Raw genomic sequence first — 15,080 nt, forward strand, 5'->3', positions numbered from 1 at the left:
TATTGCCCAAAACAAAAATAAATTGTCATGTTAATTAACTTGCAAAAAAGTAGAACAATCAAACGTATTGATATATGCAATAAACCTTACAAATATCTACACCTCATTTTTAAAAGACTTAATAGAAAACTAGTCCTCTTTTTGATGTAATCACTTGTTTTATATAATTTGGCATTGATCAAAATATGTTGCTATGTTCTTTAATTCATCATAATCCACACATTACATTGGAGGTGTCAAAGGGTTTGGGCAGGTTGATTACTTTTATAAATGCCAATAGAATTTCAAAATGGCTTGATCACTTTATAACTCGAACAAGAATACATTAGTGTATATACTTCATCATAGACACTACAACTATGAGTATTTCCAGCAATTTATTTTTGAGTACATGTTATTGAATATGAATTAGAATGATCCAACTTTTCAAGTGGTAGTTAGTTTTAACACTGCCATTATAAGACATAAATCAACTCTATATAGATAACAAAACTAAGAAAAAATGATTAGAGAAATCTCATAAAAATAACTAGATAATGCATACATGTCTTGGAATGAATTTACCAAGTATATCTGAGACTAACAGAGATGAAATGAGAAGAAAAGAAAATAACTGGAGGTATTTTCAGTGTTTATTCCTGGGAAACACCAATATACTAAAAATAATTAATATATCTAAAGTAATTTATACATATGCTGCTTTAATGGTCAAACTATCAAAGGCACACTTTTTTAGAGCTATAAAAATAATTCAGAAAATGACTTACAGGGAGACAAAAAGATATAAACTGTAAAGGAAAATAATTAAAAGTTTAGACATGGTATGACTACTAACTGGCACTGGACCCTGAAGTGAAGAAAATCTGAATTTAAATTCAGTCTCAGACATTTGACATTTACTAACCGTGTGACCCTAAGCAAGTCATTTAACCACAATAGCCTTGCAAAAATGTAGGCATAAAGGAGTCATCAAATTGTACTGTATATATGCATAGTCAAAGTTATTATATGCTATTTAAAAAAAATAGAAGTAGGTAAATAGAAATAAACAGATTAGGAAAAATTAGAAATAATTGAACTTAATAATCCAGTGTTTGATTAGCCCAAAAAAAAAAGTTAATTGAGGGAAAACTATATTTAGGATTGTTGGGGAAAGGACAACTTTGCAGAAATTAAATTTATGCCAATATCTTGTAGAATTTGTTATTATAAGCTCTAAGTATATATTACTGAAATATCAAATATCTACACTATTTAAACATGTTTAGACCAACATCTCTGTACTATGCTATTCTAAACTCCAAATAGATTTTGCTAGAATCTATTCATCTATTCATGATACCATGAATATCAAAAATCACATAATATATATATATATATATATATATATATATATATATATATATATATATGTTTGATTGAGCTTTACCTCAAAGAAGAGATAGGAAATTAAAAGTTTCTTATTTGTAGAAGTAGGGATCTATGGGCATGGAATATTCCATTTGATATCTGATTAGATAGATATAGATACAAAACACACATATGCATGTATCAACTCACATATATATATCATACATATGTGAATATGCATGCACATATACTTGTGTGCACACATGTATATCCATGTGCACATATAGTAGCTTATGTAAATGTAGTGCTACAGTTATTAATACTATATTTTAAAGCATATTTCATTACTACATTGTATGTCTAAGTTATATATGCCTATGTATGTATGTATGTATTATATATATGAGTATATACATATCCATATGTATGTTTTTGTGTGCAATAGACTCTAAGAATGGTGTATATGTTCATCCATTCCATACATATATTTGTTCATTTACATATATATACACACAATGCATATATATTTACACCTGCATATTTATCACTTAAATATAATATGTAATGTTCTTTCATATGCAATGTACATTATATTGTTATTGTTAAGTTGTGTCCAACTCTCCATAACCTTATTTGGAGGTTTTTTTAGGCAAAGATACTAGAGTGATTTGCCATTCTCTTTTTCATTTTATAGATAAGGAATTGAGGCAAATAGGGTTAAGTGATTTTCCCAGGGTCAAAAATCAACACTTTTAATAAAGCTTTAATTTTTTTTTAAACATAGGAATAGATAGTTTTGCAAAACTATCTTGTATTCTAAATTTTTCTCCCTCCCTTCCTCCTCCCCAAATGACAAGTTATCCAATATATATTAAATATGTGTAATTCTTCTATACATATTTCCACAATTATCATGCTGCACAAGAAAAATCATATCAAACAGGAAAAAATGAGAAAGAAAATAACATTCAAGCAAACAACAAAAAAGTGAAAATACTCTGTTGTGATTCACACTAAGTCCCCACAGCCTGAATCACCTTGCTGTTGAAAAGAGACAAGTCCATCAGAATTGATCATCATATAATCTTGTTGTTGCTGTGTCCAATGTTCTCTTGGTTTTATTCACTTCACTTAGTATAAGTTCATGTAAATCTCTCCAGGTCTCTCCAAAATCATCCTGCTGATCATTTCTTTTAGAAAAATAACATTTCATAACATTCATATACCATAACTTATTCAGCCTTTTCCAACTAATGGGTATCCACTGAGTTTCCAATTCCTTGACATTACAAAAAAGGATTTTTGCAAAGTTCAATATTCTTGATTTCAGACTCAGTACTTTTACTTATTGTACCACCTTATTCTCCCTACACATACATGTGTTTATAATATATGGGTACATTTGCAAGTCTACACATCTACATATATTTGTGTCTATGTTTGGAAAATAAAATTAATGCTAAAAACATCAATTTGTTAAAAAAAATGTAAGCCAATGTCATCAAGAGATTAGAAATGAGTTTCATATGATGAAGTCAAAGAATCAAAAGAAGCTAGCAGTAAAAAGAAGTTGTGGGGATACTTGAAATATTAACTTATGTGTGATATTTATACACATAACAATATATGATATAATATGATGTTATATGATACAATGTCATATATATAATACATTGTGTTGAATGTTATATTAATTATGCTATATTATGTTTTGTTATATCATTTCATATATTATATTATATTTAGAAATCAATGAGTTCAAATCTGTCTAGGACAGAAATGTAACTTTCTTCCTTCATTATTGCCCAATATCATAGTCACAGACTCATTTTATTTCTTTTCAGAATGACTTTGAGATCTTCCATCCTCAAGTATATTGTCTTGTATATACTGATTCTCAGTGAAATTTTTTCACTATGCATCTATGGGCTTGGAGTCAGAAAAACTGGAGTTCAGATTTGGTCTCAGATATTTTACATAACTTTGGGCAAGTTACTTAATCACTCTTTGGTTCAGATTCCTCAACTGTAATATGGGGAACATAATAGCACTTATCTCACAAGTGGTATAAATATCACATAAAATAATTGTAATGTTCTTAAAACACTGATTAGAACATAGCAAGTGCTCAATAAATGTCTGTCCCTTTTTTTTTTCTTTTCTACATTATGAAATAAGGCAGTCTCACCTATTCTGCTACCCTTCTTGCTCATGTTTGTAGGAAGAATCAAGGTATACCATTAATAAACTTCTAAAAGCCCATAAAACCAGGCTAAATATTACGGAAAATTGTTGTGAATAATCTTTTGGGGAAAATGTTCAAGGACAAGTATCTCTATTGTACTAGAATTTAACCTAAATAAGAACTCAGTGACTTACAGGGCAGGAAGTTATAAATTGAAAAGTATAGAAAAAATGTATTTTTTTAAATTCAGGAACAAATAAATATTTATTGATCACATTGTGAGCAAGACACTGTATCAGACTGTGTAGAATGAAAGAAAAATTAGTTATGGTCTCTGACATCAAGAAGTATACAATCTTACTGCTTTCTAATAGAAATAGTATTTGGGTAGAATGCTATAAACAGATTGTATACATAATTTCAGCAAAGCATTTGAAAATACCATCCCTAAATATATAACTATATGACTATATATATATATATATATATATATATATATATATATATATGTATATATGTATAAACTGATGCAGAGTCAAGTTAGTCTAACTCAAGCAATATCATAAGACTTTAAACATGATCCACACATTAACATAATGAAGCATGCTATCCAAAACATGACAAAGAACCAAGGGTCCTAGAAACAAATTGAGACATCTCTTTTCTGGATATGATCAGTGTGGGAATTTTCTTGACCATATATAGTTCTTACAAAGTTAGTCCCAGGGACTTCTGGCCAAGATGGCTGAGAGGGCATACACATGTATCTAAGGTCTTTCTTGCCCTTAGAATACTTTTTTTTTCATGATATGGCCTTGGAATTAGTGCTTGACTGAAAAAAACCTACGAATACACTGTCAACAGAAAATATCCTCAAAATTCACTAGAAAAGGTCTGCTTTTGCTCACAGGTGGGGACGATTAGATCAGGCACAGACTGCAGGCAGGCAGCGAGAGCATGGAAGGCACCTCACAATGAGCAGTTTGGAGGGGTGTGGGGTGTGGTCTCAGCCATCAGAAAATTTGCAGTGAGGACTTTGCCCAGTGTAAGCTTCTTTGCTCTGGCAACAAGCCAGTAGATCAACAGAGAAGTTATAAACACAGGGGGTAAAGACTTCAATCCAGAAACACTGGGATCTCTTAGGACCTGACCACACCCACCCAACACAGAGTGACTCAGCATTCTCTCAGAGTCTCAGAAAGTGGCCATTGTGCAGGTAGCCCAGCCATTGCTGTCCTATTGCTACTTCATTGCTACCTCCTGTAGTCTGTAGAGGAAGCTTGGTAATACCACATTGCCCAAAAAGCAGACCACATTTGCTTTTATTTGTTTGTTTGTTTTCTTTTATTCTTTTTTGTCAAAATGAAAAAAATTTAAAGGGCACTCTAACTATTGATAGCTTCTATATGGATAGAGAGTGGACTTCAAACCCTGAGGAGAATAAAAACAGATTGTCTCCAGATGAATCCCCAAAGGGGGATATAATCTGGTCCCCAGTACATAAGGCTCTCATAGAAGAAATTAAAAAGGCTCTTACAAGAGAGCTAGAAGAAAAATGGGGAAAGAAAAGGGAAGCTTGGCAAGAGGATCTGGATAAGTCACCCCATTCATTTAAAGATAGAATGGATAAAGAAAATCAAATCCTTGAGAAACAGAATTAGTGAATTAGAAAAAGAAAATAGCTCTCTAAAACATAGAATTGGTGCAATGGAAAAAAATTCCATAGAACAAAACAACTCACTTAAAAACTCAATTGGACAGTTAGAAAAAATAAAAAATTAAAAAATTAAATGAAGAAAATAATTCATTAAAAATCAGAATTGAACAAATGAAAATTAATGACTCCAGGAGACACCAAGAATCAGTCAAGCAAAACCAAAATATTAAATACCTCCTTGGGGAAACAACAGACCTGGAAAATAGATCTAGGAGAGAGAATGTGAGAATTACTGAACTTCGATTCTTTCTGTACAGCAAAATAATGGTTTGGTCATGTATACTTATTGTGTATCTAATTTATATTTTAATATAATTAACTTCTATTCATCATCCTGCCATCTGAGGGAGGAGGTGGAGGGGAGAAGGGGAAAAATTGGAACAAGAGGTTTGGCAAATGTCAATGCTGTAAAGTTACCCATACATATAACTTGTAAATAGAAGGCTATTAAAATTGAAAAAAAAAATTTAAAAAAGAGAATTATTGGACTTCCTGAAAAATATGATGAAAAAAGAGCCTAGACACTATTTTCCAGGAAATCATCAAAGAGAACTGCCCAGATGTTATAGAGACAGGGTAAAATAGACATTGAAAGAATTCATTGATCATCTACTGAAAGAGACCCCCAAATCAAAACTCCAAGAAATATTGTGACAATATTCCAGAACCAAGATAAAAATACTATAAGCAGCTAGGAAAAAAAAATTCAAATATAGAGGAGCAAAAAGGATTACTCAGGATCTAGCAGTGTCCACATTAAAGGACCAAAGGGCCTGGAATCTGATATTCTGAAAGGCTAAGGAACTTGTTATGCAGCCAAGAATAACTTATCCAGCCAAAATGAGCATTTTTTGCAAAGAAGATGGACATTCAATGAAATAGGTGAATTTCATCTATTTCTGATGAAAAAACTGGAACTAACCAAAAAGTTTGAGCTCCAAATATAGGACTCAAGAGAAAAATAGAAAGGTAAAAAGAAATCTTGGGAACAATATTTCTATTATGAATATACATAAAGAACACATGTACAATTTGGTTTTACAGTTATAATATAAAAAAGAAACTAGAAGTGAAAAGGAAATTGTACCAGAAAAAGGGTAAAAGGGAGGTAGTACATCTCACAAAGAGGCAAAGGAAACCTATTATATTTGAGGGAAAAAAGAAAGGGGGATGAAAATAGTGTGAATCTTACTCTCATCAGAATTGGCTTAAAGAGAAAAATATTGAACATATTCGATTTGCAGAGAAACTTCTCCCACCTTATTGAAAAGTGGGAGGGGAAAAGTGAAAAAGGTAGGAGTAAGCTAAGCAGAAGGGAATACAGAAACTGTAGAAAAGGGGTAAGAAAAGGGGAAGAACTCTAAGGTAGAAGGAGGGATCCTAAAAAGGGAGGGCTGTGAGAACCAAGTGAGGCTCACAAGTTTAATACTGGGAAGGGGGGGTTAAGGGGAAGGAAAGGAGAAAAGCATAATCAGGGGTTAACAAGATCGCAAAAAATACAGAATTATTCATTTTAACCATAAATGTGAATGGGGTAAACTCCCCCATAAAGCAGAAGCAGATAACAGACTGGATTAAAAGTCATAATCCTACAATATGTTCTTTATAGGAAACACTTGAAGCAGGGTGATACATACAGAGTAAAGGTAAAAGGCTGGAGCAGAATCTACTGTGCTTCAGATGAAGTCAAAAAGGCAGGGGTAGCCATTCTGATCTGAAATCAAGCAAAACCCAAAATTGATCTATAAGGAAGGGCACTATATCTTCCTAAAGAGTAGCATAGATAATTAGGTAATATCAATATTAAACATATGTACCAAGTGGTATAGCATCTAAATTCTTAAAAGAGAAATTAAAAGAGCTGCAAGAAGAAATAGATAGCAAAACCATAATAGTGGAAGATCTCAACCTTGCACTCTCAGAATAAGATAAATCAAACCACAAGATAAATAAGAAAGTGGTAATTAGGGAAATTTTGTATCTCTAGATGATTCCTTCATAAAATAAAGAGATTAATGAATTAGCCTTGCAACTAAAGAAGATAGAAAAAGAACAAATTAAAAACACCTGATTAAATACCAAATTTGAAATTCTAAAAATAAAAAGGGAAATTAATAAAATTGAAAATATGAAAACCATTGAATTAAAAAATAAAACTGAGTTTTATGAAAAACCAACAAAATAGATAAACCTTTAGTTAATCTGATTAGAAAAAAGAAAGAAAAATCAAATTGTTAGTTTTAAAAATGAAAAGGGAGAACTTTCTACCAACGAAGAAGACATTAGAGCAATAATTAGGAATTATTTTGCCCAACTTTATGTCAATAAATCTGATAATATAAGTAAAATGGAGGAATACCCTACAAAAATATTGATTGCCCAGATTAACAGAAAAGGAAATAAATAGTTCCATTTTAGAAAAAGAAATAGAACATGATGTTAATCAACTCCCTAAGAAAAATTCTACAGGGCCAAATGGATTTACATGTGAATTCTACCAAACATTTAAAGAACAATTAACTCCAATACTATGCAAACTATCTGAAAAAAATAGGGAAAGCAGACTCCTACCAAATTCCTTTTATGACACAGACATGGATAAACTAGCTGGGATGAAAACAGGGAAAGAAAATTATGGAACAATTTCCCTAATGGATATTGATGCAAAACTCTTTAATAAAATATTAACAAAGAGATTACAGCAAGTTATCCCTAGGATAATACACTATGACCAAGTAGGATTTATGCCAAGAATGAAAAGCTGGTTCAATATTACAAAAACCATCAGTGTAATTGACTATAGCAATAACCAAACTAACAAAATTCATATGATTATCTCGATAGATGCAGAAAAAGCATTTCATAAAATCCAACATCAATTCCTATTAAAAAACAGTGGAGAGTATAGGAATAAATGGACTTTTCCTTAAAATGACCATTAGCATCTATTTAAAATCATCAGCAAGTATATGCAATGGGAACAAACTATAACCATTTCCAATGAGATCAGGAGTAAAATAAGATTGCCCACTATCATCATTACTGTTCAGTTTTGTACTAGGAATGTTAGCTTTAGCAACAAAAGAAGAAAAAGAGATTAAAGGAATTAAAATAGATAAGGAGAAAACCAAATTATCTCTTTTTGCAGATGATAAGATGGCATAGAACCCTAGAGAATCAACTAAAAAACTACTAGAAACAATCCACAGCTTTAACAAAGTTGCAGAATACAAAATCAATCCACAATCATTAGCATGTTTATATGTTGCCAACAAAGTCCAGCAGAATTTCCATTTAAAATAACTGTTGATATTATAAAATATTTGGGAATCTACCTGCCAAGAAAAAGTCAGGAATTACATGAACACAATTACAAAACCCTTTCCACACAAATAATGTCAGATCTAAACAAGTGGAAAAATATCAAGTTTTCTTGGGTAGCCTGAATATAATAATAATAATAATATATATATATATATATATATATATATATATATAATATGGATATAGTATGTATATATAGTATATAATAAAATGACAATACTACCTGCATTAATCTACTTATTCAATACCAATTTCCCAATAAATTATTTTATAGATTGTTAGGTGCTAGGTGAAGGGGCAGGTAAATTTTCCAAGAACTTCCATAGCTGTGGATCATAACATCTGAAGGAGTTACTGACACAGGTGTTGCTTGTGGACAGGGAATGAAATAAATTAGAGGCAGAGGGAAGAGAAGAGAGGTCAGACAATGCAACTGCCTCTCAGGGGAGAGGTCAGAGAATAGCAACTACCTCAGTCTACTTGCATCATCATCATCATCATCATCTGATCACATGAAGAGATCCATTCTACAGATCTCAGTTAGACCTCCAGCACCCACTAGCAGGTGGTTCCTGTATCACAACAATAGATTAAAAAAAAGTATAACAAAGTTTATCTGGAAGAACCAAAAGGTCTGAAAAAAAATCAATTGAAGGTGGCCTAGCCATGCCAGATCTAAAACTGGATTATAAAGCAGCAGTCATCAAAACTACTTGGTACTGGCTAAGAAATATAGTCTATCAATAGAATAGATTAGACTAACAGAACAACATAGTCAATTACTACAATAATCTAATGTTTGATAAACCCAAAGACCCCAGCTTTTGAGATAAGAACTCATAATTTGACAAAAACAACTGGGAAAATTGGAGGTTAATGTGGCAGGAACTGAGCATTGACCCACGCCTGACACCATATTAAAAAAAAAGGTCAAAATGTGTTCATGATCTAAACAGAAAGAGTGATACTATAAGCAAATTAGAAGAACATAGGATAGTTTACCTTTCAGATCTGTGGAGGAGAAAGGAATTTGTGACCAAAGAAGAATTGAACATCATTAGTGATGACAAAATACATAATTTTAATTATATTAAATTAAAATGTTTTGGTACAAACGAAATTAATTCAGACAAGATTAGAAGGGAAGCAATAAATCAGGAAAACATAGTTACATTGAAAGGTTAAAGGCCTCATTTCTAAAATATATAGAGAATTGACTCAAATTTATAAGAACTCAAGCCATTCTCCAATTAATAAGTGGTCAAAGGCTATGAACAGAGTATTTTTAGATGAAGAAATTGAAACCATTTTAGTCATATGAAAAGGTGCTCTAAATCACTATTGATCACAGAAACGCAAATTAAAACAACTCTGTGATACCATTATACACCTCTCAGATTGGCTAAAATAATGGGAAAAGATAATGATGCATGCTGGAGGGGATGTGGGAAAACTGGGACACTAATGCATTGTTGGTGTAGTTGTGAACTAATTCAACCATTCTAGAGAGCAATTTGGAACTATGCCTAAAGGGCAATAAAAATGTTTATACCCTTTGACCCAGAAATTTTTCTCTTGGGTTTGTATCCTAAAGAGATCACAAAGGAGGGAAAGGGACCTACAAACACCAAAAATATTTGTGGCAGCCCTTTTTGTATTGACAAAAAACTGGAAACTGAGTGGATGCCCATCAGCTGGAAAATGGCTGACCAAGTTATGGTATATGCATGTTATAGAATATTATTTTTTTAAGAAATGATCAGCAGGATGATTTCAAAGAAGTCTGGAGAGATTATTATGTACACAACAAGTTTATACAACGATCAATTCTGATGGACATGACTCTTGTGAACAATGAGGTGATGCAGACCAGTTCCAATGATCTTATGATGAAGAGAGCCATCCACACCCAGAGAGAGGACTGGAAAATAAGTGTGCTTCACAACATAGTATTTTCACTCTTTTTGTTGTTGTTTGCTTACATTTTGTTTTCTTTCTCATTTTTTCCTGTTTGATTTGATTTTTTCTTGTGCAGCAAGATAACTATAAATGTATATGCATAGTTGGGATTTAACATATATTTCTACCATGTTTAATGTATATTGAATTACTTGCCATCTAGGGGAGAGGGTGGAGGAAGGGGGAGAAATGCAAATGCAAGGTTTTACAAAGGTTAATGTTGAAAAATTATCCCTGCATATGTTTTCAAAATAAAAAGCTTTAATTAAAACATACTATTCTTTAAGAAGTGGTTTTCTTCAGACAATTTCTATTTTCTTTTCCAGAGCTCTCATTTCCTTTCCCCATTTTTCTTCTAACTCTCTTCTAAGATCCTTTTTGAATTCTTATAAGAGAGCCTTGAAAGAAGGAGCCCAACTCATATCACCCTTTAAGGCTTCATTTGGAGATGTTTTGCCTTTAATGTCCTCAGGTTTTGAGGTCTGTTCTTCTGTCTCCATAAATGCTTTCTATGAACAGGGCTCTTTTTGATTATTTTGCTCACTTTTAAAGCTTGAGGTCTGCTCTTAGGGAATAGACGAGATTGTCCCAAACTTCCCCTTTAGGTGCCAGCAGCTTCACTCTGCCTAGGGTTGGTGTTGTTGCCTTTCTTCTCATGCTAGGTGGGCATGGACAAGTCTCAAGTTATGCTGAAATTCAAGTGCTCAGTGTTTCCCTTCTGTAGTTGCATTGGAGGTCTCACAGCTAATCTGCTGATCCACTGACTGCTGAACCAGGACACAGTAGCAAATGATGCTATATTTTGGCTAATGGATGCCTCTCTGCCTTGGTTCTCCTTGCACTGCATTGAGCTCCGCTGCCCCTGCATTCACCTGCAAACCCCACCACCCAACTTGATTGAGAGAGACCTTTCCTGAAGTTTTTTTTTTATTTTAATTATCTTCTGTGGGAAATTTATTACACTGCAAATATTTGTGGGTTCTGTCACTTCAAATCTTGTTCAGAGTCTTAATATGGTGTTAATGTGAAGTAAACGAGGAAGAGCTCAAAAACTTGTTCATTCTCCACCATTGTCCAGGACTTTTATTTTATAAAGATTCTGATACTTAGAACCTGGGTGATCAGAGAAAATTAAGTAACTTCTCTGCCACTCTATTTTTCATTCATAAAAGGAGAACATTGGACTCCATGACCTCTAATATTTTAACTGGCTCTGAGTTTAGGATCTACAATCCCTTAAGGAGACTGGTGGACAATGTATCTTCTATAAATCAGCAAATCCACTAGTAAAAACAATGCGCATTAGTTAGGGCTGAATCTTTCTTTTTAAAATATAATTTATTACAAAAGTAGAAACAATGTCAGCAACTTTGAATTGAGGTATACTTAATGAAATGTGATAGTTGTAAAAGCAAGCTTTTGCTGCTGATTTTTTTAAAACTCCAGATTATATTGATATGGACATAAAAATCATTTTTTAGATAACTTTTTGGAGAAGGGAAGATTTTTGTCTCAAAATATTCAAATATATCTCATCAATCTGAAAGTTTCCTTCAATGATAAAGGTCATTAACTATACATATCTGTCTAGACTATATAATTTTCATCACATTTTACAAAAAAATTACCAAAAGGGTTCCATCTTTTGGCATAAGATCTTCCTTTTATCCCAGCATTGTGAAGGTGGAGCGTGAGGGGAACCCTCCAGCTAATAATATACCTGTGTGCATGTACCCATTGTACCCAGGTACTTGTACCCATAACCATATACACATTTTAACCTTATCTTGATTTATGGTGTGATATGGGGGTCTATGGCTACTCTCTGTCCTGTTTTCCCAGCAGTTTTTGTCAAATAGTGAGTTCATTTTCCAGAAGCTGGAGTCTTTATGTTTATCAAACTGTAATTTACTTAAATCAATTTTGCTGTATTTTTGTACCTAACATATTCCACGTATGTATCATTCTATTCCAAATAGTTTTCATGATTGTCACTTTATAATATAGTTATAGATATGGTGAATCTAGATCACCTTCCTTCACATTTTTTCATTAATTCACTTGATGTGTTTGACCATTTGTTTTCCAGATTAAATTTTGGTGTTATATTTTTTAATTTATAAAATAATTTTGGTAGTTTGATATGGCACTAAATATATAAATTAATTTAGATAGAACTTTCACTTTTGTTGTATTACTTGGTCTATTTGAGCATTTAATATTTTTATAATTGTTTAAAACTGACTCTATGTAAAAAGTGTTTTACAATTGTTGCAGTTTTTGAATGGGTCTTGCAGGTAGGGCAGATAGACTACTACACGTTTTATGTTCTTTACAGTTATTTTAAATGGAATTTCTCTTTCTATCTCTTGCTGCTGGATTTTTTTCTATTATTTGTTTGTTTATTTTCTTTGGCAATATGTAGAAAAGTTAATGATTTGTCTGGGCTTATTTTATATCCAGCAATTTTGTTTGAGGTCTTAATTGTTCCAAGTAGTTTTTTTTTTTTTTAAGTTGATTCTCTAAGTATATTATCATATTATCTGTAAAGAGTGATAATTTTGTTTCTTCATTGCCTATTATAATTTCTCCAATTTCTTTCTTATTACTAAAGCTAACAGAATGTAAAATTTCTTAAGGAAAACTCATTAAGATAATGAGTAAAACCTTAAAAAAAAGAGCATTTCAAAGGGAAGATATTAATCAATTGTATTAAAGTTTAGTCCATCTGAAAAACTGACCAGAATTATTTCCCAAATTTCATTGGAATCTTAGGATTATAGATTTTTATCTGAAAGGAATGTTTCCTTTCACTTTGTTTCATTGAAATTTTACAAATTTTAATTTTTTTGAGTTAATCATTAATTTCTTTAAAATGCACCATAATCTAAGAGAGTTGATATTATTATTCATCCAGTGATTAGTATAAATTTTAATTAGTCCTTTTCTTTCTTCTTCTCAAATTGAAATGAACTTAACTTGTGGGATATATGTTTGGAGGGGAAAGAGGGAGATACTCATTTCAGAACTCTTTGAACTGTTAGACTGTTTTGGTGGGGGTAGGGTGCATTTAGTGAATCATGAGGGCATGAGACATCTGGTTTTGGAAAGATATTAAATATAGACATATTGTAATAGTTCAGTGAAACTATTGTTAAATTTTTTGGTATTCCCTCTAGTGTAAAATGAATAGCCAGATGTATTTTCCCATTTCTGTGACACTAGAGCATTTTTTTTTTATAAATCTTCCTCAGGGAGGGGATTCTATGTAATATCCTAGAAGATTTCCTTTCTGGCTTATCACATTCAATAGCTCTAGTGTATCACAAAGGGTCTTCATTTGTTACCCCCTTACAGTCCAACTTCATTTCTAGTCATGGAAATATCTCTCTCCTATCTATCTATTATAATTTGTCTATTTAAATTTTAAATAGTTTTTGTTGTTGTTGTTGTTGTTTTTGTTTTTGTTTCTGCTTTTGTTTTTTACTGGAGAACAGTCGCCTAACTGGTTGCCCTTCTACTAGTTTCTATCCTTTTCAATTTATTCTCACAAGCTGCCAAAAAAATTACTCTAAACCACAGGTCTAAAAACATTACCCTACTACTCAGAAATCTTCAATATCTCTTAGTTGCTACCACAACAAAACTTATTTTTCTCATCTTAAAATTTAAATATCCTTATGATCTGGTATTCACTACCTCTTTCAGTTTTATTTTATACTATAGATGCAATGATTGTTCTCTGAATTCAAAATTCCATCTTTTTGAATAGGCAGTTCTCTAACATATGCAATATATTGCCATTTCACATCTTCCTCTTTTGTCAATAGGCACCTTTAAAGCTTAACTCAAATACTCTTGTAGAAAGCATTTACTAAGCAGTTGTTATTTTTTTTCAATTCCAACTGGCTTGTGTTTATTTATCTGCATATTGGAATAGGGGCTTCTTGTTGAAATTGGTAAAATTAAGTATCAGGTAGAATAACTTTAGCTTAGATACATGAAAGCATATGCTACTACAGACAACATATCCTATGATACATAACTATATTTATGATCTAAATGGTAAAAGAATAAGAAAATGAAATTGTATTGTAATTGGATTTTCAGGTCACTAATCTCTCCTGATTTTCCTCCTTCCTAACTGATCCTTTTCAATTTTCTTTGCTGTAATCTCAACCAGATCATGCCCTTAACTGTGTAAGTATTCTACAGACTTCTGCCCTGGTCTCTTCTCTTTTCTCTTACTACATTACTTCCCTTAGTAATGTCATTGGTTCCCAGAGATTTTCAAAGCTACTTATTTTGTCTCACCTTTTCTGATGACTTCTAATCTTGCATCTCTAATTGCCCTTCAGGAATCTCAAATTAGATATCTGGTAGGCATCTTAAACTAAACATGTCCAAAATGAAATTAATTATCCTTTCCCTTAACTATCCTCCTCTTACCTTCCCTATGACTGTAGGGAACCATCTATTAGTCATCCTTGCCTCCTCACTATTTCTTATCTCATATCCTATCTGCTGCCGGGGTTATTCCAATCA

The sequence above is a fragment of the Sarcophilus harrisii genome, chromosome 1 (genome assembly GCF_902635505.1).
Source record: "Sarcophilus harrisii chromosome 1, mSarHar1.11, whole genome shotgun sequence".
In the NCBI taxonomy this organism is placed as follows: domain Eukaryota; kingdom Metazoa; phylum Chordata; class Mammalia; order Dasyuromorphia; family Dasyuridae; genus Sarcophilus; species Sarcophilus harrisii.